This window comes from Pelodiscus sinensis, chromosome 16 (genome assembly GCF_052426305.1).
Source record: "Pelodiscus sinensis isolate ZL-2025 chromosome 16, ASM5242630v1, whole genome shotgun sequence".
Taxonomy (NCBI): Eukaryota; Metazoa; Chordata; order Testudines; family Trionychidae; genus Pelodiscus; species Pelodiscus sinensis.
Genome location: NC_143067.1, coordinates 18,040,834 through 18,068,262, shown reverse-complemented (window position 1 = coordinate 18,068,262; position 27,429 = coordinate 18,040,834). Strand labels below are relative to the sequence as shown.

The 27,429-nt window shown below is 42.4% G+C and overlaps 1 protein-coding gene across 3 annotated transcripts in view; it reads left to right on the top strand.

The window, feature by feature from the left end:
- Positions 1-27,429, top strand: part of SHROOM1 (shroom family member 1) — an 81,423-nt gene that overhangs the window by 13,782 nt on the left and 40,212 nt on the right. The window contains exon 2 of one of the 3 annotated variants that reach the window (XM_075900335.2): positions 13,450-13,507. The exons of the other annotated variants lie outside the window; for them this stretch is intronic. The gene's annotated coding sequence lies outside the window, so the exon portion shown is untranslated. The remainder of the gene's footprint in view (positions 1-13,449; positions 13,508-27,429) is intronic. 3 annotated transcript variants of the gene reach the window in all.

Genomic DNA, 27,429 nt, shown 5'->3' with positions numbered 1-27,429 from the left:
GTGTGACCCATCCTCCAGCGGAACTGTGTAAGACCATGTATATGGTATTATGTAACTGATACCTCATTTTTCTCTCATACACAAATATGGTTCACTTGACCACATTCATTTCACTGTTGCAGATTTGTAATATTAAATTGATTTAAAATGTGAGTTCCTCCACTCCACATCATTGAAAGGACTACCATTGAATGACACTACTAAGATGAGGAAACTTAGCCATTGTGTTATACACCAAGAAATGTTAACTGTCATGTAATTTTGTTGTATTTACTAACTTGAAAATAATTTAGGCATAATCTGTGAAAACTTGAAAAGAGAATGGGTGTGTGTTCTAGTATATATTACACACACAAAAACCACACTAAAATATTATTAAGGTGGCAAAGTCAAGCACTCAGAAGTTAAGAAATGGCAGAATTAAGGTTATCTGTGCAATGGCCTGGGTAATAGAGAGAGTATCAAGCCACAAAATTCAGATCAGAAACTCTTGATGCCTCCAGAATTTAGTGGTTTGGGATCCAGAATTTTGGTTTTGCCCATCCATTTTAAGCATGACTGCTATCCAAGTTTGTGGTGTTCATCTGAAGGATTTTGATTCAGTGTTAGTGCTGTGGATAAATATGTTGCTGTTTGAAATGCTTCTAACCAGAATGACCCTATTTAAGAATGTATTTTGCAAAGCAACAGGAGTTAAAGATTCTATGGTGCTTTGTACATAATTGACAACATCCCCCTGAACAAACAGGGGTTCTGAGACACAACTCATTTCTCAATTTTCCAAACTGCTCTCATTGGCTCTCCAGATTTGTAAATCTTTTAAGGAAACAATATCACCAGTTCCCATTTGGTCTAATAAGGAGACTCATCCAGATCATGGTATGTGATACGCACCCCACTTTGGCATGCTCAGAACATCAGCTGTGTGATATCTCAAGAGAACATAAACTCTCTGCTATACCATATGCCAAATGAGAATTTGAAAAACTAACAGCTCAGCTTGCATCTGGAATATTTGTTTCATTGAAGCTAAAAAATCTCCCCTACTAATTCTCCACAACAGCAGTACGCACATGTTCCACATTACTGGAGGATTTATGTTTAAGGACCTTTCCCATTAAAGATCAGCTGATCTCATGCTATTCATGTTTATGTCTAATCCACAAATAGTGTGGTCTTTCTGCTAATGGCAAATGTTCAATTTGCACCTGCTCATACTTCCCTCCTTAAAATCCCTCTCTGCTGTTGAACAAGGCTATTTTATATGACTTTATGTAAGACAATTCGATTGCAATGTGAAGGCTTTGCTCTGGTCCACATATAGATCTGTTAGGCACCAGATGGTTGTCCATCCTCCTTCATGCTTGGACTTCCTTTGGAGTTTGTGAAATGAAAATTATATTATGGGCCACATTCTGAAAACAACAAGGAGTCCGATGGCACTATAAAAACTAACAAATGTGCCCAAATGGGTGCCAAACATGCTCAGATGTGCTGCCAAAAAGTCCAAATTCTGGCTGTGAACATCCCATGGAAATGCACCCCAAGCACTCTTCCTCTGAGGATAGGAGTCAAATGCTTGGGAGTCTATGTGCAGAGGCCATAGGGTGGTAAGTGTTTCTGCATGAGAATGTATACCATCCCTCATTAACTCTTCCAGGATTCTTGATAAAGGCCCTGCATAGTCACATCTCTGCATGTTTGCAGGGTAGTCTGCTATGTAGCTACTGAGGGTGGCCTTCTGCCATGGACTGTGGCAACTGCCTGAGTTTTTGTGCTTTTCTTCTTGTAAATGTGTGTGTATGCATGATTTATAGAGATATGGTGGGTGAGGTAACATGTTTTATTGGACCAACTTTTGCTGGTTAGAGAGACACACTTTCAAGTTTACACAAAGCTCTTCTTCATATCTGAGAAATGTGCTAAGAATGTCACTCGGAATCTGAAGAGTGACAGATATTTTTTGGTAAGAACAAATATAAATTTCCTTTTTTCACAACACACAAGATTCCTCTGAATTTAACCCAGTTTCGCAGAATTCCAGACCAGAAGGGTCCATTGTGCTTATCTAGTCTGATTTTCTTTATGGCATAGGGTATAGAAGTTCCCAAAATAAATAGCTTCCTTTGAACAAGAACATATTTAAAAAAATCTTGATTTAAAAATGACGCATGCTAGAGAATCCACCAGGAACTTGATAAGTTGTTTCAGCAGTTAATTACCTTCACTATTAAAAATGTAAGCATTATAGCCAATCTGAATTTGTGTAGCTTCAGCTTCCCAGTCAATGGATCCTGTTATATGTTTTTCTGGTAGACTGAAGAACCATTATTAAATACTTGTTCCCCAAGCATGTGTTTGTAGACTGTAATCAAGTCACCTTTTAACTTCCTCTCATTGAGTCTATCACTCTAAGGCAGATTTTCTAATCCTTGAATCATTCTCATGGCTCTTTTCTGAACCCTCTCCTATTTACCACATTCTTCTTGAACAGAAGATGCCAGAACTGGACACAGATGTATATTATTATACTTGCCTGTAGTAAAACACAAATTATTTGCTTATGCTCAGTTTACCAAATCATCAAGCTTGTTCCATAACTATGTCCGGCCCTCTTCATTATTTACCACTCATCCGATTTTTCTGTCCATCCATCAGTGATATGTTATATTTCTTCCAGGTCATTGGAAAAAAAATGCTAAAAAGCAAAGGGCCAGGAACTGAGTCCCTTCTGCGGCACCCCATTAGAAATACACTGATGAGCCCTCATTTACAACTATATTTTGGGACCTAGCAATTAGTCTGATTTTAATGCATTCAATATGTGCCATGTTAATTTTGTATCATTCTAGACTTCTAAACAAAATGTCATGCAGTATGCAGTTGTATGATTAAAGAAGTCCAGGTATATAATATCAATGCTAATTTCCATAGTTTTGGCCAAAGTCTCATGAGAACAGCTCACAATATCTTGAATGAAATGAGCTCTTTGAACCAGAGAATGTTTATTTTTTCTACAAGTAGCATCTGCTACTCAGTCAGTCTGGCTCCTGTTGCTGTCATGTGGTGTTTTCCAGCAGGGGATGAGGAATCACACACTGCAGACAGATGCTGAGACATAACCAAGCCTAGAATTACATGGGTGAGAATGATTCCATGATTTATCTATTTCTCCTCTACCCTTCCTCTCTTCCCATCTGTTCACATATTCCAAATGGCAGACCTCGTGGCATAGAATGTAGAAGATATATGGAAGCTCTTCCACAGACATAGGATATATAATTAGATACCTAAATCCATATTAAGTCACCTAATAAGTGGCATAACTTTTCAGAATGCTTCTGTAGTGTTGCTGAGTTGCTGACCTAGCAATTAGTCTGATTTTAATGCATTCAATATGTGCCATGTTAATTTTGTATCATTCTAGATTTCTAAACAAAATGTCATGCAGAATGCAGTTGTATGATTAAAGAAGTTCAGGTATGTAATATCAATGCTAATTTCCATAGTTTTGGCCAAAGTTTCATGAGAACAGCTCACAATATCCGTGCTCAGCAACTCTGAAAACTCTCTGTTTAAGTTAATAAATGTGGATTTGAGTGCTGAGGTCTTAAGTCTCTGAATCGGAAGATTTGGGGCTTATTTTTAATGAACCTCTGAAAATGTTCTCACAAAACATGTATTCAACATGTTACCTTCTAGCCCAGATTACTATGTAGACAGGACATGGGATTGGGAGCCAGGAAGCATGCAGTCTATTCCCAGATTGGTCACTGACTCGTTGTCAGACATTGAACAAATTATTTTGTAACTCTGAAGTTAGATCCCTGTGTAATGTAAGTGAAGTAAGATCTATAGATAAGTGCCATTTATGTATCCATTTGCACATGTAAAACCTTATGTTGTTCCTATTAACAGATGTCCTTCCCAAATTTTACATTTAAAAATTTATATTTTTTCATATTTGGACAGCATTTTTAGTCCCACGAAGTTTTTCAAGTACTCATTGGAAATTTTGCCTGAAATGTAGTTGGACTAACTCTTGTCAAATCTTTCTTGTTTCTTTCTATTTAATTGATAACACCTGCAAGTTTAGCAAGTCTTGTCAATTGAATGTAAAATATTCAGTCATTGTGTCTGTTATTACATGAGAAAGTAAATGAGACTTTCAACTTTAATTTCCTTGTATATCTTCTATAGAACTGTAGTGTTCCTTCACACATTAAGTAGTGAAACTAAAAATATAGTGAACCAATTATAACATATATTACATTTCTGAAATGTAAAAAACAATGTCCACAAAAGTCAAATCCTTATGTCCCTTGTTTTTCTGTTAATGTTATTTGTTCCTCATTATTTACATTCCTGGAACTTAATCTTGTGTTTCTTCCACAAAACTTCCCAACACTCTTATTGGAACAGGTACCAGGTACTTGGCTGGCACTGACATTTTTAGTTAGTGAAAAGAAATTCTTCTTAGTAAAACATAAATGTTAAACACATAACCCCGCATTTTATAGGTCAGGGTCACAAAGATGACAAGTGGGGAATGTAATGGTTTTGTATGTTGCTCTACCCACCCTATGTCTTCTGAAGTTCAGAGAAATTCCAAACTTTAAATGATTAACTGGTATTTTCCAGACTGCCAGCCAAATGAATGCTTAGCAGAAAGTGAAGATATGCCCACAGTCCTCAAAAGATTAATGAGTCAGATCTGCATTCAAGAGAGAAATTGGGCCAGATACTGCTGTCCTTATACAATCAAAACTCCCCCCTGTAGTCAAGGAAGCACCAATAAAACATATGTAAAGTAAGAAACATCTGCTCTCAGTCAGCAAATGGGCCAGATCCTCAGATGGGATAAATGGTGTAACCCTATTGAATCAGTGGAATTTTTGCCTGTGAAAGGACTACTAGATCAGACCATTTTCTGAGTTGGTATGTTTCCAAAGCATACTGGGCTAAGCCTTGTTTGTTCAGTAGGAAAAGGTACCAAGTTCTGGTTTTCGAACGTAATATTGTAATGCTCCCTCCCTTTCTTACATCTGATGGCAGTATTATTTATTTAGGCTGCCTGTAATAAGCACACCATTGTGCCTGAGTGTTGTGAGAGAAAACAGAGAGCTGGGCTCTGTCCTGGCTGTGTAACTATATCAACACGGGAACAGAAGCCCTCTTTATTTATTTATTTATTTATTTATTTATTTATTTTTGCATTCAAAGAAAGGAGTGCATACTTCATGATAAAAGCAGGCATTAGTTGTTATTGCACCTCTGCAGCTGGGTCCTTGTCTCCTGGGGGAAATAAAGCATCCTTCTCTTGGTTTGCATGTTTCACTTTATTATGATATGGGGAAGAGAGACAAATGGATTGCAGCGCATTTAGTATGGGAGGGTGTATCTGCCCTGTAGCTGGCAGGTGTAAATTCCAATTGAAGGAGACATACTCTCATTAGCTCTGATCAAGCTAAAAACAGAAGTGTAGCTACCATGAGCAGTGTCATGATCTAGCCACCCAGAACAGGTCTTGGCCAGGATGGTACTTAGGGTCTCAAGCCTCCCACCCCTCATACTGCTGTCTATACACGTTTGGTTTTGGGGTGCGAGCTCAATCAGAACTAGTGCAGTTATAGCTCCTTACGCACCTTCCAGCCCTAATAGACATATCCTGACATCTGTCTCTTCTGGCTTAGCTTTCATCCTCTCCCCAGTGGGAGAAGTATGTATGCAGGGAAGAGTTTTACAAGGTTTTATTAAACATCATTTTGCTATCTGATTATGGTCGAGAAGGCGGCTTGAACAAATGCACCTGGACCTTGGTGGGGAAGGTGGGGAGGTTTGTAAGGGTCATTCGTTCTGGGGCAGTTCGTTCCACTGTCTGACTCAACCCTACGAAAGCTCTGTGTTTCACTTTACTCATATTGGCAAGAGCTTCATTGTGCAAAGGAGCAGAGCTGGCAACTCTGCAGAGTTCTCGGTGACCTTACAGGTGACAAGACCCTTCTTTTCACCTTCTGTGTATCTGTGAATCCACCTACCTCCATTCTCCGTTACATGCATGGATAATATTCACCGGGAGGCGGAAAGGATGGCAGCACTGTCTCCTGGAAGTCAAAAGACTTGGATTCTCTTCTGAGCGGTTGTGTGACCATGTCGCGTCCCCTCTCTGTACCTTCTCACTCTTTGTTTTGTCCATTTAGATTTTAAAGTGCCTAGGGAAGGGGTGGGCAGTAAGCGGCCCCCAGGCTGGATGCGGTTCACCAGGGTTAGCCACAGATTGCTGTTCTGGCCAATGGGAGCTTCAGGAAGCAGTGCGGACTGGGACACCACTTCCCGCAGCTCCCTTTGGCTGGGAGAAGTGAACCGCAACCAACGAGAGCTGCAAGTGGCTGTACCTGCGATGCAGAGGTAAGTAAAACGTCCAGCGGCCCTTCGGGGGCTAACCCAGGCAAACCACAGCAGGTTGCTTATTGCCCATCCCTGGACTTGATGTGCCTCTGTGGCTGATTACTCTTGGTGAGCTAGAGGTGAGCTAGGGCACTCCAACAGTAGTGTAGCTTGGACAGCAACAAGCAGTGACATGCTGAGCACTAACCTGCCTGTACCCAACAGTGTCTTCAGGGCAGCTAGTCTATGCTACCAATAGCTACTGCCAGTTCTACCCCAACTACTACTACTACTGTTTTTAGTACACTAGCTCTGTGAGAGCTAATGTGAGTATAGACACACCCCATATAGTTGTGCAGTGGCTAGCAAATCGAGTTCCTACCTCAAGTGGGGCATTTAGTCACCATTGTAAGAACACTGTTCTTTTGTTGTTGTTGTTTTGGTCATCATTGCAGACAAAGCAAGGGAGAAGGCTTTTTGTGTTTATTATATTTTAATAGAGACAAACACTCCTTGCAGCTTTGCCTGAGTGAAGAATATTCAAAAACCTAGTGAGAATCTTGGGATTTAGCCCATGATGCATTTGCAAGGCTTGTTAAATAGACATTTAATATTGCCATACATCTACACGAAGTCCTGTAAAAACATTAACTAAGGGGTAGAAAATGCTGAATAGTTATAACATGCTCTGGCTCTAATGCAGTGATCAGGGATTAACTTGAGTTGGAAGGATTCAAATGAGAAATGAATAAGTATGCCTGTGAGATCAGTATTTCAATCTTCTGCCTTAGTAACTAGGTTGACTTACTCGTCAGTGTAACGATATCTGTGATGACTATCGTTAGGAGTTGTTTTCCAGCAGTGTGATTCTGTGCCTGTCAGGCTGCTGATATTTGGACAATCTTGGGAAAGAGAGAGAGAAACAGGATTTTTTTTTTTAATTTTTACTCTGTGTTTGTGCGTCCACTGACCTAGTTTTTGAAGTGAAGACTCGTAGCAACCATCTGTAGCCCTGGCGGTGCCAAGCAATGAAAATAACATTGTAAGGTAATATCTCTGATGGGTGATTTAAGGATTTTACAGGTAGTGTTTGATATTTTTGTTCAGCATTTTACTGTTTTTTTTAATTATTCTGCTTTCTTGAGCATACATTAATGCAGGCTACACAGTATAAGTTTTTGAGTGTTATGGGTGAATGAAAAAATCTTGAATAGAGTACTAATTGTAAAAATAAATGAATGAAAAAGAGAATCCAATCTCTCCCGTTAATGTGCCTGTTAATTCTCTTTTATCTGCTCATTGAATAGTTGTGTTCAATCACTTTATGCTTGATTTAAATCTTCTTCACCAGGCTGGGTAGCAGCCCCAGTTTGTTCTATATGAAGCTGAAGGATAAAGAACTATACAGGTTGGACCTCCAAAAACCAGCACTCCCGCTTCCTGTGTGTGTGGACCAGGAAGTCCTGGCTTGGAGCCTCAGTGGCACGAGGGCTGGCAGCTTGCAGCCCAGTGGCACTGGGGCTGGGACCGGAGCCAAAGCCCCAGTAGCACAGTCAAGGCCACAACATCCCCAGTAGCAGGGCTGGGGGTGCAGCAGCCTCGGTTGTGGGGTTTGGACCAGGGATGCAGCATCCGCAGCAGCTCTGATGGCAGAGCCAGGACGCGGCAGTCTGGGCTGCTGGGGCTGCAGCAGCCCGGCAAGGGGGGTGGCTAGGGCTGGCATCAGGGAGGGGAGACAGGCTAGGGGGCTGGTAGCAAGGGACCTACCCCAGTCCAGCAAATTCTCTCATTTGGGACCATTCAGGTCTCGGGGGTGCCGGACCGGAGAGGTCCAACCTGTACTGCATCCCAGTGGGCAAGCTCTCCTCTTCTGCATCACTATCATTCTATGTTCATTCCACCACTGAAGATTAGTGTCATTAAAGTAACACAGTAGGAGTGCAGAATACATTCTAAAGAGGTGCACTTCCGGTAATAGACCCTGGTGAACCGCATCCAGCCTGGGGGCCACCAGGGAAAGCTGGGGAGGGCTAGCCTCCCACTAGTTCGAATTAAGTGGCTACACAGCCCTTAATTCAAACTAGTTAATTCGAACTAGGTGTTAGCCCTCATAGAATGAGGTTTACCTAGTTCGAATTAAGCGCTCCGCTAGTTCAAATTAAGTTCGAACTAGCGGTTTGTATGTGTAGCGCCTATTAAAGTTAACTTTGTAGTGTAGACATACCCTAAGGGCTCAGAGAAAAGAACCTAAAATATTATTCTTACAAAATCTTATATTTTCTCTTGGTTGTTAGGGCCTGACCCATGATTTTTGAATCCTTGGGGTTGACAATTCTGAGCATGATTGACAGAGGTGGGTTCATCTCCCAAGAGTGACAAGCTGAAGCAGGAAACAATGCTAATGATTCAGAAGGGAGTATTCTTCCCTCTGGATTTGTGCTAAAACCAATGCTTCTGCACAGTGTTAGCAGGTGCTGCACAGTTAGAAGTACTGTCTTTTTAGGATAACCTGCAAGACAGACAGCTGTGACGTGTGTAAGGGCAGGGCAATGGTTAATTCAGCATCTTAGGAAGTGATTCTTCGCTATTTCCTGCCCTTTACTACCACCATTGCATTCTGTCTTAGTGGACATGTCTTCACTACAGGCAGCAATTGATCCAGCAGGTGTTGATTTATGGTGTAAGAAGCCATAAATTGACCACTATGTGGTCTCCAGTCAACTCTGGTACTTCAACTACATGAATAACGTAGGTCTGCTTATCACAGTATTTTCACTGCAGTAAGTCAACAGCTGATGCCGTCCCGTGGACATCGCTTATTCTTCTCGTTTTGGTGAAGTGGCATAGATCGACAGCCTGTGATGGCGTAGATAAGGCCAGAGATGGCTGTATTTCTGGACTGAATGAAGTGATACTATATAACTCAGACCAACTGGAGCTAACACAGATGATAGTTTTGCTTATTAACACTCTTGAAACACCTTTCCATCTTTGGATGAAAAATATTAGAGAAGTGCCTCAGAACTTCTTCTTTTTTTTTTTTTTTTTAATAGACAATGGTTTTTTTTTTTTTTTAATTTCAGGCATTTCTTTTTTGGTGTATATATTAGAATCATTCTGTAATTTGCAAATGCTGCCTTTATATTTTAGTGGCAAGACTTCCAGTTGGCTTTATTCACCCCCTGGTACACAGATGCAGATTACACAGTTCTGCATCAGGAGGGCCAGCTGTAGCACTGTTTGCACAATTGTTCTTCCCAGAGCTTCTACAAGGGGATTTACACTCATAACGCCTCATACCCTCTCTGAGGGTATGTCTAGACTATACAGCTTTTCTGGGATACGGAAGGTATCCCGGAAACACTCTGCTGCGTCGAAAGAACGCGACTGCTTTTCTGAAAAAAATTACTGAAAAAATGCATCTGCTTTTCTGAATCCCTGTAAACCTCATTCTATGAAGAAGAAGGGGTATTCTGAAGGAGGCTTTTTTTCCCCGACATTTGGCCCTGTGTAGATGGGCCAAATGTCAGAAAAGCCTCTTTTGGAAGAAAAGTGGAAAAAGATACTTTTCCCGACTTTTCTTTGTAGTGTAGACTTAGCCCGAGTGATTGCCCATTTCTATTCCACTATAGGCGTGTGCACATCCTGTGCCCAGTTGTTGGCTGTTTTTCCCTCCAAGCAGTATCTATCAGGGTGGCAGGAGCACTCTCGGCTCCCTGGTGCTCCTATGTAGAGGCATAAGGGGTGAAGCTGCCCCTGAGCTCCCTGAGTTCCTCCTTACCCCCTGAGATGGTTGTTGGAGCCTGTGTGTTTGCAAGTCTTTTCCGCCTACCTCTCCTATCTAGTTCCCATTTTTGCCTAGAGCTTATAAAAGTCATATTTAGTAAGTAAGGTTTTAGATTTTAAGGTGTTTGTTTCACCAGGTCCCACCTGGGTGCCAGTACCAGGGTCTGTGCCTATGAGAGATCCTCACCTCTCCTGTCTTAAGTGCCTGGGGGGGATCATGTGTTCATGACAGATGCCATATTGGTAGGGGTTTAAAGCTCTGTCCCCAAAAAGGCAGAGCAGCCAGACTCCATTTCCTTTTAATGGAGGCAGCACTTCGTCCACTCTCAGAGCCTTCCAGCTTAGATCATGCACTGAACAAATTGGAATCTGCATCCAGTGCTCCCTGTTTGCTCCATTCAGAGCAGTTGTTCTTCATCAAGACACGAGAAGTTACCCTTCCGCTCTACTCTGTGCTGATTAGGCCTCAGCTGGAGTATTGTGTCCAGTTCTGGGCACCACATTCCAAGAAAGAGGTGGAGAAATTGGAGAAGGTCTAGAGAAGAGCAACAAAAATGATTAAAGGTCTAGAAAACATGAGCTTTGAGGGAAGACTGAAAGAATTGGGCTTGTTTAGTTTAGAAAAGAGAAGACTGAGAAGGGACATGATAGCAGTTTTCAAATACCTAAAAGAGGGTTACAATGAGGAGGGAGAAAAATTGTTCTCCGTGGCCTCTGATGATAGAACAAGAAGCAATGGGCTTAAATTACAGCAAGGGAGGTTTAGGTTGGACATTGGGAAAAGCTTCCCACCTGTCAGGGTGGTTAAACACTGGAATAAATTGCCTAGGGAGGTTGTGGAATCTCCATCACTGGAGATATTTAAGAGTAGGTTAGATAAAGATCTGTCAGGGATGCGTGTAGATGGTACTTGGTCCTGATGTGAAGGCAGAGGACAGGACTTGATGATCTCTCAAAGTCCCTTCCAGTTCTACTATTCTATGTATTCTGTGATCCCTGGTGCAGGAAGAAAAGCACTGCAATTCCCGGCCATAAGTGACATGCTGAAGGGCACTTAGAAGCTCATAGTAGGATAGAGAATTGAACCTAGCTCTCGAAGATCCAAAATGGTGCCAGACTATCCATCCTTCCCTGATTGTGTATTAGACTCCGCCAGTGCATACTCCTGAGAAGCCTCCAGAAGAAAGCTTTTGACACTATAACAGCCAGGAATTTCTATGCGGGGTGCTCTTTTTTGTAAATGTGGACCACAAGGGTGCGAACGCACCCCCTCCCCTATGATCCCCCATGTAGGTGTGCTCCTGCCAGTGGTTAGTACAGAGCTGCTCCCTGTAGGACTGGGCTACCAGTAGCAGTTACTGATTTGTATGATCATAAGGAAATGCTCTTATAAGATATTGCTACCAAAGCAGCACAATCCTACAGGTAATAGTTACATACAGGTTTTTTTTTTATATATATATAGAACTGCTGCCTGTAGGACCATGCTGCTGATAGCAGTTACCTTCTGTCCTGCCTGTGCTGAGACTTTGCCCTGCGTGTCGCTCCAGCAACGGCGCTTACCAGCTGCTGTTCCCCCCACCAGCCCTGATTTTGCCTTCAGCACCAATTCTAACCCTGCCTGAAGCTGCTTCCCCCCTCCCGCCCAGTTAATTTTCACCCCCCTCCTCTGTTTAGCTCTTTTTCTCCCTTTTTAACACCCTATAAAATGTAGCCAGCAGAAACGTCTACATAGGAAGGACAGGGGCTTCTGCAGAGCTCCTGAGCATGCTCAGTAACCCTACGTTCTCCCTAAGTAGCACAGTCCTATAGAGAGAGCTCTGTACAAACCAGTGGCTGGGGAAAGGCAGGAACAGCGCACTACCCGAGCTCCCTCCCCCATTCTCTGGTCGGCCGGGGGAAGGCAGGGGTTAATTTCCTCTCCTCAGAGCAAGGCCTAGCTCCAGCCCAAGCCTTGCTTTTGAAGGGGGGCAGAATCACCCCCAGTCTTCCCTTGGCTGGCCGAAACATGGGGGAGGGCACCCGGGCAGTGTGTGCCTCTCCTGCCTTTCCCCAGCTGGACAGAACACACTTACTTGGGGGACCTTGTGGGGGAGCATTCATACCTCTCTCTCTCTCTCTCTCTCTCACACATGCACACACACACACACACTCTCACTCTCACTTGGGGGAGAGCATTCGCACCTTATATATACACACACACACACCCTCTCTCTCATACACACACGCACACATGGGCACTTACTTGGGGGAGAGCATTCGCACCTTACACATACTCTCTCTCTCTCTCTCTCTCTCTCTCTGTACGGGCATCTATAAAGTGATGAGCTCCCCCTCTTTTTGTTTTCCAGCTTTAATTGTTAGATGTGTTGTTCCTTTTTTAGTCGTGTAGGACCAGGAGCAGAAAAGGTCTTTGACCCAGACCCTCAAAGGTATGTGCAGGCACTTAACTCTCATTGATTTCAGTGGGAGCTAGACAGTTAAACAAGCTTGAGGATCTGGATCCGTTTCTGCAAAGCTTTGACAAGTCAGTCATCTCTCTTGTAAACAACGGGTAATAAATTGTGGCTGTGTGAAGACAGATTTATGGTTGTTGGCAACTTATTTTATTTTTGTAAAAGAGCCTGGATTGCTGCTTCCAGAAAAATCTCAAACACAGGTGGAATTAACAAGTCCAGGGCTGTAGTCAGCCCCTTACACTCAGCAGACAGGCAGTTTTAGAGGTCAGCACGATTTACATGTCAAAATGACCCATGTTTTCTGCCTGCTTTTTCTGTTCACTAAACTGTAAACTGTTCTCCATCTTTACTGTGGTGACTTCATCATCACCCGTGCAGAAAATGTGGTGAAGTCAAATATAAACAAGACCAGGATTGCTCCAGGGAGCCCCTTATAAAAATTAAATGTAGGCACAAAAGGGGTGAACATTTAAAGGGTGTTTAAAAAGCCTTTCCAGTTTTCCATTAATGTTAGTGAGTGATAGAGCTATTGGACTTTCTATTTTGGGTTATTTTATGAATGGCCCCTACCTAAAAGTGTGATGCTTTCATGCTGTTCGAGAAGGAGCTTATATTGTGTAATATAGTACTGGGCTGGAATTGTTTTTCTTTTGTATATTTTTTGAGCGAATATGTACACTGGCTGTGGAAAATTTAGGCTTTCACTGCAGGGGTTCTGATTTAATGAAGCTTCTAACTGCATTGCTTCCATACTGTTTTACAAACAGTAAATTTATAAAATTTATCCCCTATGGTTTGTTTTCTTTTGTTTCCCCAGATCATGCTCTCCTGACATACATACAATCCCTTGATTTTCCTCTCCACCCCTCATCCCAGTGAGTAGCCCCCTCTTCTTTTAAGGAGCTGAGATGAAATACTTTCAGTTGCATTCAGGGGTGAAAGTAACTTATAGGGGGTTGGCAGGTGTGGGGGCTCAGGGATGGGGGTAGAAGGATCAGGCATGAAGGTGGGGGGGCTCAGGATTGGGAGTAGGAGGCAGGGAGCTCAGGGTGGGGAATATGGCCACTGTGCTGCTTGGCTGCCAGATCCCTGGGGCAGTGGAGCCTGTATATGCTGTGGCCACACAACCCAAAGTGATAGCAGCATCCAAAGCCTAGCCCTAAGCTGGCCAGTCTCTGACCTGGGCGCCACACTAAGGTGCACTAGCTTATTTTCACCTTTGGTTGCATTTAAGGTGCCTTTAACTCTACCTCAGAACAAATTCCTGAAACCCAAAGCTGTTGGCTGTCTTGGGGCAGCCTCCTAGGAATAGTGTGGGACAAGGGTAGCAATCTTCAGGGCCCTCCTCTCTCTAGCGTGACAAAGGATCCGCACACCACATTATGGGAGTAAATTATATTTACATGGGAAACAAATAGGACCACTGTGTATTGGCTCCTGTTGAGTGTCCCTTCTAGCTGCCCTTTCTGACGTCTCCTGATGCATCCCCAGGTTCATGGAAGTTTTCTGTTCTGAACATATAGCAAAGCAATGAATAGTGCAGAAGTTATGATTGCTGGTCAAATGCATGGCTGAAAATGAAACTCTAATTAATAATTGACTAGCAAGATAAGGAAATATCTGTGGTTTCTGTTTGCTTTCCTTGCCTTTCCAGTGCAGCACCAACACCGAGCAATCAAAGAACTATTTCCCCTTCTTGAGCAGACAAATTACAGAAGAAAGTGGCTCCAGAAGCTGGATAGAATTAAATCTCTCTCAGCCACATAGTGCGGTCCTGCTTGTATGAGACATCCAAGCCACATGACAACATAGGAAGCCGCTTTCCTGACACCTGTCTAAATCCCATTGAAAGATATGTTGGGTCCTGTTTTTAGAATTTCTCATCCATACTCTTTCAGACCTTTCAGCTAGAATATAACCCCAGTGTGTGTTACCTCAGTATTTTGAAGTGGAAGACTGGAGGTTATAAAATTTGAACAATCTAGATTCCCTGGAACCAAAGGTTCAAAGCCTCAGAGGGTTAATCCAGACAGTTACTCACCAAAAGCAGGTCAATCAGACACCAGTGTAGTGTGTGCATGAGTATTTTTGGATGGATCCAACTTGTCTGTCTATTTAAAACACATCATTCACTATGAATATATATCCCTATGTTTTGTGCAGACACTGAAGAACAGAACATGGTGCTGCAGTTATTCTCTGTCGTCCAATGTCTTATTTGCTATGATTCTGGGCAGAGTGAAGAGTCAGCTGATGAAGGGCCTAAGAGATTCCTTCTTATTTTGTGATGGTTCTGTGAGGTCCTAAAGTGAAGAGGTTTGAGGGCCCCTGAGCTACTATCCTAGGAAGGACAGAGTAATGGGGTAATTACAGAGACAGCTACAGAAGGACAGAGTGGGAAGAGTCGCAAAAGGGAGAAAAACAAAAAGGGAAAAGGAAACTGTTTTCTGTAGACTTAGCTTATCCACATACCTCGCTGAGGAATAACCCTCCTCCCTGTTTGCCTCTTGTGTGTCTGCTTCCAGAATCCATTTGCTGTGCTAGGGCTGCCCACAGGAAAACAGATCAAGAAGCAGGAAACACTTTGGAAACAATCAAAGCCATGTTTTGTCTCAAGGACAAGGCTGATTTTAGGGGCATGTAATCTCTTCTGTTGCCTAGTCTGAGCGCTGCTTGCAGGTTTTTATCACTAGGGGTCATCTCATGCCTGCCGGGCTAGGCCTGAAGCTGATAGTATGCATTTATTTGCACGGCAAAAGGAATCCAGGTACATGATAAATAGCGAAGACACAATCTGGTGCTGGAATCATATGAATACTTTTTTTTGAAACTTTTTGTAAAACAGCCTCCAGGTTTAAACACAGTGGCCATGCCCAAGGGATCTCACAAGCACTGATTACACTCTGTGTTAAAAATGCTTTGTTTTGGATGGAGACCAAAGGGGCCTGGAGGCTGCTAGAACACTGATGAATTGTGTTGGCTGTGTCCTGGCAGTCAGGCAGCAAGAACTCTGGGGAACCACCTCAGCATCTCCGCATAAGTAGCCTCTCTGGTAGGCACTGAGCTGGTTTTGCAATTGCCCCCCATCCAGAAGCCACTGCCTCTGGAGATGTTCTGCGGGCTGGAGGAGACATGGCTGCAGAATTCCAAGGCTCAGCTATTGCCTAGGTGCTACCTGGAGCCAGCGGCGGATTTAGGGCAGGGCGAGCGGGGCGGCTGCCCCGGGCCCTGCGCTTCCCGAGGCCCTGCGCATGCGCCTTGGCACCACAGCGCATGCGCTGTATCAAAGGGGGGAGCCCTGCGAAATTTTGCTGCCCGGGGCCTGGCGGCATTGCCCTGGGCCCCGCGGCACTCTCATCCGCCCCTGCCTGGAGCAATAAGAACGGAGCTAGGTAGGGCAGCTTCAGGAAGTGCCGTTTGCTTGTCCCCTCCCCCCCCCCAATTTCCTACAATGGTGCACAAGATGAACTCAGCTCATAGAAAATCCAGCACCAGGAAACCTTGGTTATAGCTGAGCCTGTCTGGCAATCCCATTGCAGTGTTTGAGCAACTGAATGCAAGTTCCTCAGAAGTAAGTTGGTACGTTTGGGGAAGAAGAATTTTGAAAACACACGTAAAACGTTTCAAAAGAAGTACTGAAAGCTTCTTATCTTGCAAAGTCTTGATATTGAAATGTCAGGCAGATGGCGATATTTTCCATTTCATAGGTTAGTTACGCAGCAATGACACCTCAGTTGTCTTCTCATGTCTGCTACTGATTTGCTGTGTGATCTTAGGGATTGCCCTCTCTCTGTGACTCAGTTTCCCCATCTCTAAAATAGGGATAATACTAGCTCATGACCTCACAGCACATTGTAAGGCTAAATGAATGGTTGTAAAGTGCTTTCAGATGCTTGATAGAAGCTGCTTCAGAGGTGTAATGTATTGCCGGGAATGAAATGTCTCGGGTTGCCTCTGAGATTAATTTGTAACCCACGTGAGTGGATGAATAAGAATTCCATTGATCTACTGAAAAACTCATGTTGTAGGAGCAGGGGCCAGACCAAATGACTGAGCGTTAGCTAACTCACATAGTCTCCATTATTATTGAAAGTCTCCAATGAAGCTTCAAAATTATGTTGTCCAAGATGCAACAAACTTACATTACTCTCACAAACGTTTCTGACCCTCAACCCCCACATTTTAAAAGTTTATTTAAATGTATTTTTTACTTTACTGTTCTGGCTGTCTAATCCTGGTTTTCAGTTATAGCCAATGCTGTAAAGTTATTTACCGCCTGCTGTTAAACCTGCATTGTCATATCTAATTGATATTTTCATAGTAGATTTAACTAGTGGAACACTTTGTTTTATTTGCTCTTGTGCACACCGCTGATAGCAGAGTGTAGCAAGAGATTAGCTATAAAGGATTATAAAGTTTACAGAATTGAGGGATGTGGGAAAATGCACTTGTCTGACAAATATTGTACTTAGGTATCATTCTTTTGTGGTGTGTGTGCATGTTTGGATTTGGTTGTTTTGTTTTCTTTCTCTTCTGACTGTTCAGAGGACGCTACATAATTACAGTAGTTTCTTTGTTCAAGTACATTTATAATGATGTTTAACAACTGGATGAAATATACTGAAGAAAGAGAGACTCTGGAAAGGGGTGATTTCTATTCCTTATGTCAAAACAGTGAGGTTATGTCCGTGCAAGAGCTCTTGTGCAAAGAGTTATTCCTCGTTGAAGGAAAAACTCTGTTCTTTCATTTTACTTGCACAAAAATGCTTTGAGGTGTGGTTTTTGTACAAAAACTGTAGTGTAGACCTAGCCTCAGAGACGTGCTCTAACCATCGGGATAGGCTGATGTAATGCTGTGTTTCCCTGTGGATAAGAAAGATTTGTCCAGAGACTATGTGAGAGGGACTCTATAGCTTGCTGGTTAAGACAGCTATCTGGGACACCCAGCTCCAATGACTATTTAATTATTTATCCAAGTGGAACAGCTTCATCTGGAGAGATGGAGGGAGCCCCTCCATCATTCAAAATATCCCATAACTCAGCAGTTAGGTCTCCCACTCCTTAGGAGAAGCTCTAAGTTCCCTGTAAGCTGCATGGCCATGCAGCTGCCTATTTAGTGCCATGCAGTTGCTCAAGGAACCCACCAGCAGACCAGTGTTTCCTGTAAGCTGAGCACTGGGGTGAACACCCAGGAGACATTCTCAAGCTGCCCAGCTAATTAGCAGAGCACCCACAGCTGGCAGCATGTGTTTCTACTGGCGGTTCACATCCGCACATGCCTCAGTGCACATAAAATGTATTCTGCACATGGATGGAAAATTAGAGGGAACCTTGCCGGGAACCTGACACAGCCAGGAGAGGAGAGAACTGCCCTAATCTTGGCTCCAGCCTAGCCTAGCCTCCAAGTCGTGGCCAGGGGAGGAGCAAAGGTGGCCCTCCCCCAGCTCTATCCCAGCCCCAGCTGGAACCTGCTGGGGCAGGTCAGGGGTATAAAGCTTAGCTGACCACTTTGTATATTGCAGACTCTACAGTATAAAACTTAGCTGATACCTTGGCTTTGAAAGAATAAGTCAAACACACTGATGTTTAGCTTAGATTTTACTGCAGAGCCTGCAGTGAAGCCTCTCCCGGAGCGGGGCCACCAGCCCTTGCCCACCTGGCTCCTGGGAAGGTGACTTCACTGCCTACGTGCAGCGAAGCTGCCTCCCTAGAAGCCAGCTGAGTGTAATCAATAACATTGACTGATAAGCATCAGCTTATCGATTAAATAGTTATTCGGCTACATTCTAACATCCCTACCAGATATTATAGAATCTAAGGTCATGTGTGTTTACTACCCCATCCAGAATCTAAAATAAACTGGAAAGAATGTCTTGAGGACATTCTCTCCAGATTCCAGAAGGCACCAAGGCTTTTGAATACGATAGACTCTACCTCAGGTTTTACATTAAGCCTATTGTATGATAGGATATGCCTTTGGGAGTGGAGTTAGAGCAGTGTGACTACTCATGTGTTGTAATCCAGATTAATGAAGCTCATAATGTCCAATTTCAAAGCTCATTGCGGTAATGAAAAGGCTCCTGTTAGCTTTAGTGTGTATAGGATCATTCCCTTAATGTATCTCTCTCAAATCTTAATGCCATGGTTTTAGTAGCATACATTGTGGCAGGAATCTATGGTGAGAGCAGGGCTGCAGGGGTTTGATTTAAAAGGACCCTTGTTAAAGCAATTGGAAGCCAGGCATACTCCAGCCTGGTAAGTGTGTTTCTATCAATCTGTCCTGAAATCAGAGGAGAGAAGAATGTTTATGTTTTGACGGCAGTTTCTGTCTGCGGAAAGGATACTGATAATACAGAGAAGCTGAAATCTGCAACCTCCTCTTTGTTAGGCCTCTTAGACTGATAGAGCCAGTCGTTAAGTCTGTCAGAGTAATTTTCTGTTCCAACTAAAGAAAATATACACAGCTGCTGGAAAATTACAATTCTTTATAAAACCAGGTCACTTCATCCCAGTTCTCAGCTTGCCAGCTCTCTCCCACAGACCTGAGAGAGCTTCTTTCTTCACCCTAAACCCTAGTAACAGTCCAGATCTAATCCAGGATCCTGTTTATTATATCTTATATATTGACTGTGATTGGTTTGGGAGATATGCCCAGGGATGATGGTAGGGACCATTATTTGTTCAAACTGATATATCCAGTGCAAGCAGATTGCATGCTGTCATTTATATATCATACTCTGCTTCTCACTGAACGTGGTATTAAATCCATAGACTGTACTGACTAATCTTTATTGTTAACTTTCCTGGAGCTGAAGAGTAGAGCATATTTAGTCAAATCAATGGAAGGGAATATTTAACCAGCTGCTTAGACTCCATATTTTTAAGCCTAGCGCATTTGCATCCCACTGTCCTACCGTAAGACGTATGCTGGCTGGAAACCCCGTACAAAACCCATTGCTTGTGGTGCACTTCCTCTCTGCTTGGAGACTGAACTTTGTTTCCTTAATGTATATGGGAACTATACTCCTGGATCAAAGAGCAAAGAGTCTTTTAGAAAGTATTTTAGTGATCTTTTAAGGTAAGACTATTCAGAGACCAGGGCTTGCAAGATTCCTTTCCTCTCCCTTTAGCTACTGTTATACTCAGTCACGCTTGTGAGCAGTGGGGAGTGTAGACTTGCAACAAGACTTGTTGAGGCTTTGCAAAACCAACCAGCCAGGACAATTGACAGTGAGCAGAAATCAGTCCATGTATTCATTAGCTCAGTTGCTGATGCAATAAAATGGGGACCTGTATTTAGGAACTAACGATGCCAGTGTAGCACTAGAACTCCATGGGAATGCTGACCATTTAGGACAGGACTACTCGACTGTGGAAGCCCTGGAGGCCACAGTGATACTCACAGCACATGCTGAGGGCCACTACTTAAGTGTGAAGTATCAGAGGGGTAGCCGTGTTAGTCTGAATCTGCAAAAGCGGCGAGGAGTCCTGTGGCACCTTATAGACTAATTGCAGTGTAGGAGCATAAGCTTTCGTGGGCAAAGACCCACTTCGTCAGATGCATGTCATCTTCGTCAGAAGACATGCATCTGACGAAGTGGGTCTTTGCCCACGAAAGCTTATGCTCCTACACTGCAGTTAGTCTATAAGGTGCCACAGGACTCCTCACCGCTTTTACGTCAGTGTGGTTGCATATACATGCAAATATATATGCAAATATATGTAAATGGATTCTTTCATACTGATGGGCATGAATACAAAGATTAAGGCAAGACAACACAACACGCAGGCCCCATTTAAATCAGTTCTGCTGATATTAATAAAATGCAATGTGAGTATCTACCTGATTTCCACCCATATGACAGCACTTTTAATGAGCAATGGCAGTCCAAGAATTTAACTACTAAAACGTGTATCAACAGAATACCATTATATTGACTGTTTTGTTTTGGCTCCCACTTCCAGGCCGTGTGGGAAGCCCCGCAAAAACCCAAACCGCACCGCAGGCTGCAAACAAATGGGCGAAGGGCTGCATGCAGCCCACCGGCCACATGTTGAGTATCCCTGATTTAGGGGTTATTAGACTGGCTCAAATGCTCAGACATAATTGCTCAGCGCAAGGTTGCATTTGGGAGTCCAGGGAGTATGTGGCTACACTCAGATGTCTATCTCCCAAAACCTCCTGGCAGATCTATGCAAGGCATCTATTACCAAAGCACACATGTGGGTGGAGATCATTTGATCTTAAGTTCACCTTTTAATTCAGGGCCTCCACTTCCTGTTTATTATCCTGTCCCTCTTTTCTGCACATCACCAACTGGATTGTGGCTCTGAAGCTGTGTGACCTATACTCTGTGGGCATGCACCTGTGTTCTGTGTTCACCCATTGCAGCCTGCTTGAGGACTGAGCCAGATGTACAGTTCCTTCAAAAATGTCACTTATGTGATACCATTGGGTTCTTTCCAGTAGGAGGTTATGGAGTCCTGATGCTGAATTCCATGTTATTTTGAAATATTATCTTGATGTGATCTAGAAAAATCTCTTAGTCAGGTGAAATCCAGGCCTGGAATGTGTTGGATTTATCCCAATTTCACCTCTTTTAGAATGGCCATGTAAATAAGCCGTGTTAACAAAAAAACCAACATAATGTATTTTCACAGACGAGTCTAACTTCTGCCCTAGTAGAAATGACAGGCAGTAACTGAAAACAGAATCCAAAAATTTCATAAAATAGAATGGGAGATGCAAAGGTCCCTATTGCTCCCATCACATCGCAAACATAATAGTTCTGTAGCCCCATCTGAGCATTACACAATCCAGTAAATTAAATAAAACAAAATGGGCTGTTGCAAGTTGCCAACAAAAGAATCTTTGTAGACCAGTTTTCTTAAACAGATGCAGAGGGTTACTTGCTGGTCACAGTTGGCTTTAATTTGGGGGACTGGTCTGGAAAGAGGTGATTTTTTTTAAATGCACGTAATTTTTCAAAGGATATTTTTGAAACAGAAAATCTGATTCTTCTTTTACTTACACTGGTTTTACACCATTGACTTGAGTTATGGTTGATTTATTCCAGGGTAGTAAGTGGAGATTTAGGCCTAAGTTTCATGGTTCTCTTATTAGTGGCCATTTTATAAGAATGGTATTTAAGGTAGAAGGAGAAATTCTTTAGGAATATCAGAAACAGGAAGCGTTAGGGAAAATTGGTGGGAGTAAGTCATCTAAAGGTGGAAATCTGTTTTTTCTTCTTCTTCTTCTCTCTCTTTAGCTTGAATTTTTGTCTAAATTCCTTCCCTTGCTTTTCTTTATTAGAGAAAAAAATTCAGACTGAACATGATTAAATCTAAAAATATATATGATCATTAATTATTTTCAATCTGAGATTTCAAGAGTCTGTTCTTTAAAAAGGCTCTTGAATATCTTCATATTGAGTCTATTCTAAGTGCTTGGAAAAGTAATATACAAAATCATGACAGTAATAATTTACAGGGTCAAATGAACTGATGAAGTGCTTTTGGAGGTAAGGAACTGAAAGAAATATCTCATCTGCACTGAATTCGAGATAATTGAAGCTGCAAGAAATTTGTGAAGCCAACTAAGGAGCGTCCTGGAATTCAGGGATGACAGAGAAGTGTACAGAGGGTGACTATTCTTATTAAAAGATCAAACTCAATTAGACTCCAAGCATTTTTCTCTCAGAGCATTGTTGTGAGCAGTGAGTACTGATCCTCCTTGTTAAATCCCTGGCCCAAGATCAAACCCATGCTCTTCAGTCCTAATTGGTATCTTGTTCTAGCCTCCAAACCCTTTAGATAGGCACTTGCTTATCCAGCAAGTAGTCATCAAGTTATGCAAGATAAGAAGATGCTCAAAGGGCATCCCAGCATCAGACACCACTTCCTCTGAAGTCTGCAAGAATCTTGCTTGCGTAAGGAGAGCCAGGATTTGGTTTAAAAAGTAGAAGCGATCCGGACATTGGTCACTGGTCTCATCCTTTTTCAAACCGCTCAAGACATTTTCAAAGCAGCAGTGTTACAATACCTTTGTTCATGCACACCATGGAATTAATTTCACCCCTTTACAGAAGCCCCGGACAAGGTTGTGCACTACTCCAAGTCCCACATAGACCCTATTTTGGGGATATAACAGGTGCATTGACGTTCTGTTGTCTCTATGAACATTGGTGAATTTCCACCTCTGCTAGGCTATAGCAAATCAGCAATGTCAGCTTTTGATATTTTTCATCCTTGAGAGCAGCTATTAGGCAATGAACTGTAATATAGGTTTGGAACTCACACTAACTACCAGATGTATTGCATAGTGTCAGATACAGATAAGTGACAAGGAATAGAAGTACCTTTCCAAGTAGGTGACATCACCAGCTATGTTTCCTTATGTTACTTCTGATTTTTTTAAATCAGTTTGCTGCTAATGAAACTGAAGGTTCTTGAGGTCAGGATCCTTGATTATAACAATAGCACTTATCAGCATTTAGATATTTTAACTCCATTTTACAGAAGTGGAAACTATGGCCAAGTCTACACTGTGGAGGAAAGATTGGCTTAAGGTATGCAACTCCAGCTACATAATGTAGCTGGAGTTGACATACATTAAGCTGAGCTTGGCGCCATCTCCACAGTGGGAAGTTGATGGGAGAAATGCTCCTGTTGACTTTCCTTACTCCTCATGACAGCAGTGAGTACCGGCATCAATGGGGTGCCCTCAGCATTCGATTTAGCGGGTCTTTACTAGACCCACTAAATCAAACCCCAGAAGACTGATTGCCACAGCATCAATCTTCTGGTAAGTAGACATGTGGCCTTACAGGCAAAAAGATTGTGTCCTGATTTTCAGAGAAGCTGAGCACATGTAGCTTTTCCATTGGCATACACATGACTTGCACAGAAAGTCTGTGATAGTGAAGGCTCCTGAGAATATTCAGTTCTTGGACTCTTGGCTGATATATCCAATAAGATTCAGTATCAGTGGCAAAAATGATTTTTATACTGTGACTGTATTTAACAGCACCTCTGTCTGTAAGACACACAGACTAATGCTGCAGACTGTGCAACTGAAAGGAATCTGAAGAATTTGGTTTAATATTTGTCCTGGGTATTTGTCCCTTGATAAGGAATGGGTCATTCACAATCATGTACATGACACAATGTGGGCAGGTTAGTAACTGTGTTTGCTTTGTGTTTCACACACTTATCGCTCACATTCTTCTGAGGTCTGTTGCACATTGTGACTTTATGCAGATGAATAGGATAATTTTCTTTCTTATTTCTAGGAGCTGGTTTTAAACGGGCAATCTTATCCATCAACAGCCTTTATTTGTTCATATATTTATATTATTTGCAGCGTGAAACTGCCAATCACAAATTGTGTGAGGTACTGTATAAACTCAGAACAAAAAGACCATCTCTGCCCCAGAGAGCTTGCAGTTTAAGAAATGGCTGAGAGCGCCTAACTGAGAAAGGTACAGCATGACTTCAGCCAATAATATTGTACCTGCATGCTGCACAGCAAACCTGCATGAGCATCTGGGGAAACATTCACCAACCACCAATCAAATAATCTGAAATTTTCAATGTTCTTTTGTTCAGTGACTGCAGATTTACCTATAAATCTTGGTCTTAAACAATTATTTATTCCCTCTGATGTCCCTCTCTCTGGGATACAGTGCACCTGGCTGTCTTCTCCTTTATATTCCCTTGACTCCTGTGTTGCTCCACTGGCTTCACTGTAGAATGACATCAATCTGGGGGAAGAATCAAGCACAGGTTCTTTGTTTATAAGAAGATGACTAGAGGAGAATAATCGAGGTAGATTTTTGGCCATAATGTTCAGGCTGGCTTTATTGCAGCCTATGTAAATGTTTTTGCACTTCAGTTATACAGCAGCTACCAACCCTACACTTAACCATGCTTGGAACAGTTGATTTCTCTTCCCCTGACCCTCTGTTCCACCTTGAGCAGCTTGCCTGGTTCATAAATGTGTTATCTTTCAGTACATTCCTTAATTGTAACATGAAGAGTCAGATTCTTAGCTGGTGTAAACCTGTTACATCAGAACCTACACCAGATTCATATCAAGTAAGGTCTGAAATCTTCCTGTATTTCCCAAAATATGAACAGATACTTCTGATCATATTCAAAAGCTTCAGAGAGGTAGACGAGATTGTCTGTATCAGGATCGTATTTTTCTGATCATATTGATAAACAAGAAACCAATTTCCATGTTATTTTATAGATGAATCTACTTCCAAAAGTCCTTTCTCAAACTATTGGTTATTGGGTCACACTCCAGTCTTAAGTCCTGATCCTGCAAACAAACTGACCTCTGTAGAAATACTCATGTGAATATAGTTTTGTCCCGGCTTAAGTGTTTGCAGGATTTAGTCACAGCAGGGACACTGCATTTTGTTGGGGATAAGTAGGGACTCTTCACTAGTGTAATGTTGATTACTAGATTGTTTGGAGGAGCTGAAAGGTTTGTTTTGGGTTTTTTTAATTCCTTCCTGTAGGCTTAGCTTCAAGGGTGAATCCCCTCATCTTTTCATAATAGTGAGAAACTTCCTTTCCATTTTAGCTTAGCATATTAGTGGTGGTGTGTGTCATTATTCTTGAATACAATAGTGCTTTACACAATATATATTTAGTGTAAGTGTAGCTGTTTACAGTTCACCAAACCATTCTCTTTTCTACCTTAGGCCCAGCCTTTCTCTCTTTTTCAAACCTCGTTCTGCACAGCTACACATATCCAAAGCTCTGGGAACAAGACTGCAGTGCTTACTTCACAATTATTATTCTGTTTCTCAGTGAGGGAAAGTAGGCGAGCATAGAGCTATGGGATTGATACCCCAGGATGAGTTGTAATATGAATAATGTGTAAGGCATCCCCTTCCCTCTCTCTTCGGAGACTTGGACTGTGTTTGTTTGTCACAATAATTTCAACCTGGATATGAAAAATGGCAGGGAATCAGAGTTAGAATCTTTATTGTCAAGGTGGTCCACCCATTCCAGTCATGTGGTAAACACTTGTTTAGAAGATACTTTTTCTTGTCTGGTGTTGAAAGATGTGAACAATATATAATAAAATATTCAGGTGTGAATATGAAATGTCTGAGTGGGTTTAAAAATGTTTTAATTGCTCAGTTACAATGAGCCTGGTGTAGTCATTGGGTTATTGGCCTTGCTTCTCTTCTCACTCATAATAGTGTGAATTAGATGCAATGCCACTGAAGCCTAGAAGAATTGTGCTCATTGTCTGCAATGGGTTTTTTCCAGTAGGTCTGACTGTAACCTGCAGTTTGATTCTTTTTTTTTAACATTGGGATTGGCACAGCTGGGTTTTAAAGTCAATAAGATTGCACAGATGGGGAAGGCCAAATATATCAGGGATTAGAGTTTGTTTAATATAGCTGCAGCCTGAGGATTGGATTGGTTACTCATTGACTGTGACAAACGCTCTCCTTTCCAAGTGCTGCTACTTCCTACTTTGTAAAACATACTAGGTGGAAATGTGTATTTTATTAATTAACTAGAAGATTTACCTGGCATTCCTCGGGTCCTTAACTCAAATAAGTTTTAGACGGGTAGCCATGTTAGTCTATAACTTTAAAAAAAAGAGTGGTTCTGTAGCACCTTAGACTAACATATGCATGTATATAATCATGAGCTTTTGTGGGCACAACCCACTTCTTCACTAATCTGAAAAAGTGGATTTTGCCCATGAAAGCTCATGATACAATATATATTTTTGTTAGTCTCTAAGGTGTTACAGGACCACTCTTTAAAAAAAAAAAAAAGTTTTGTTTTGGGGGACAGACATACAAACAGACACACATATGAATTCTCTGAACTATATAGGAGAGGGGGGTGGCTAACCCATTCTGGGCAAAGATCCAAGATATCAGTGGATCCAGCACGAAGAGTTGTTGAGGGAAAAAAAAAGACTGTCCCTTTAAGAAAACGTGTTTAGAGCTTTTTGGCCACATCAGGCTTCATCTTTAATGGCTGTGTGAGATGTCTCCCCTGCCTTAAGGAGCTGGGAGGAGAGGGCCATTTTCAGGGGTGCGGGGGCAGCTTTATAAGCCATGGGGGGGGGGGGCGGAGGAGGGAGGCTTCACGAGTTGCACGCTGTGGGGGGCAGAACCGCCGCAGGTTGGCCACAGCTGATATCTGTCCCTTTCTCCAACCCTGCCCCCTGCTGGCCCAACTCAGGTTACAGCTGTCCCAGTCCCCATCTCTGGCCCCTTGCTCCCCCTGCAGTCATTTTGCAGTATATCTCCCTCCAGCCAGACCCCTCCATTTCCATTTTATGAGAAACAATCAAATTCCACCCACAACCAAACCCTGACCTTGCTTTAAGTTCTGATAAGAGGAAGCTGCATACCAAATTTGGTGATCCTAGTTCGGACCATTTAGGAGGAGTTCTTGAACAAACGGACTCATAGATGGATGGACAGACAGATGCACATTTCTAAAATATATAGTAAGATGAAATACTAGAGTAAAGTTGAAAATAGCAAGTATTTAATTGCTAGAAGGGAAAAATGTGGTTAAAAGATATTCATCAAGTGGGGGTACAGAGTCTGTTAAAATCACATTCATGGTTTGCAACCTGCTTCTATCTAATGAATTCCAAATCTGAGCATCCACATGAGATTTTGGAAGCTTTGTTGCCATTGGGCTAGATTGTTGGAAGATCCCTTGACTTCACTGGGACCTGAGAACACACTATTTTCAAGCAGGGCCTTACACAAGTCACTTCCTGTGCGCACACAATACAAAA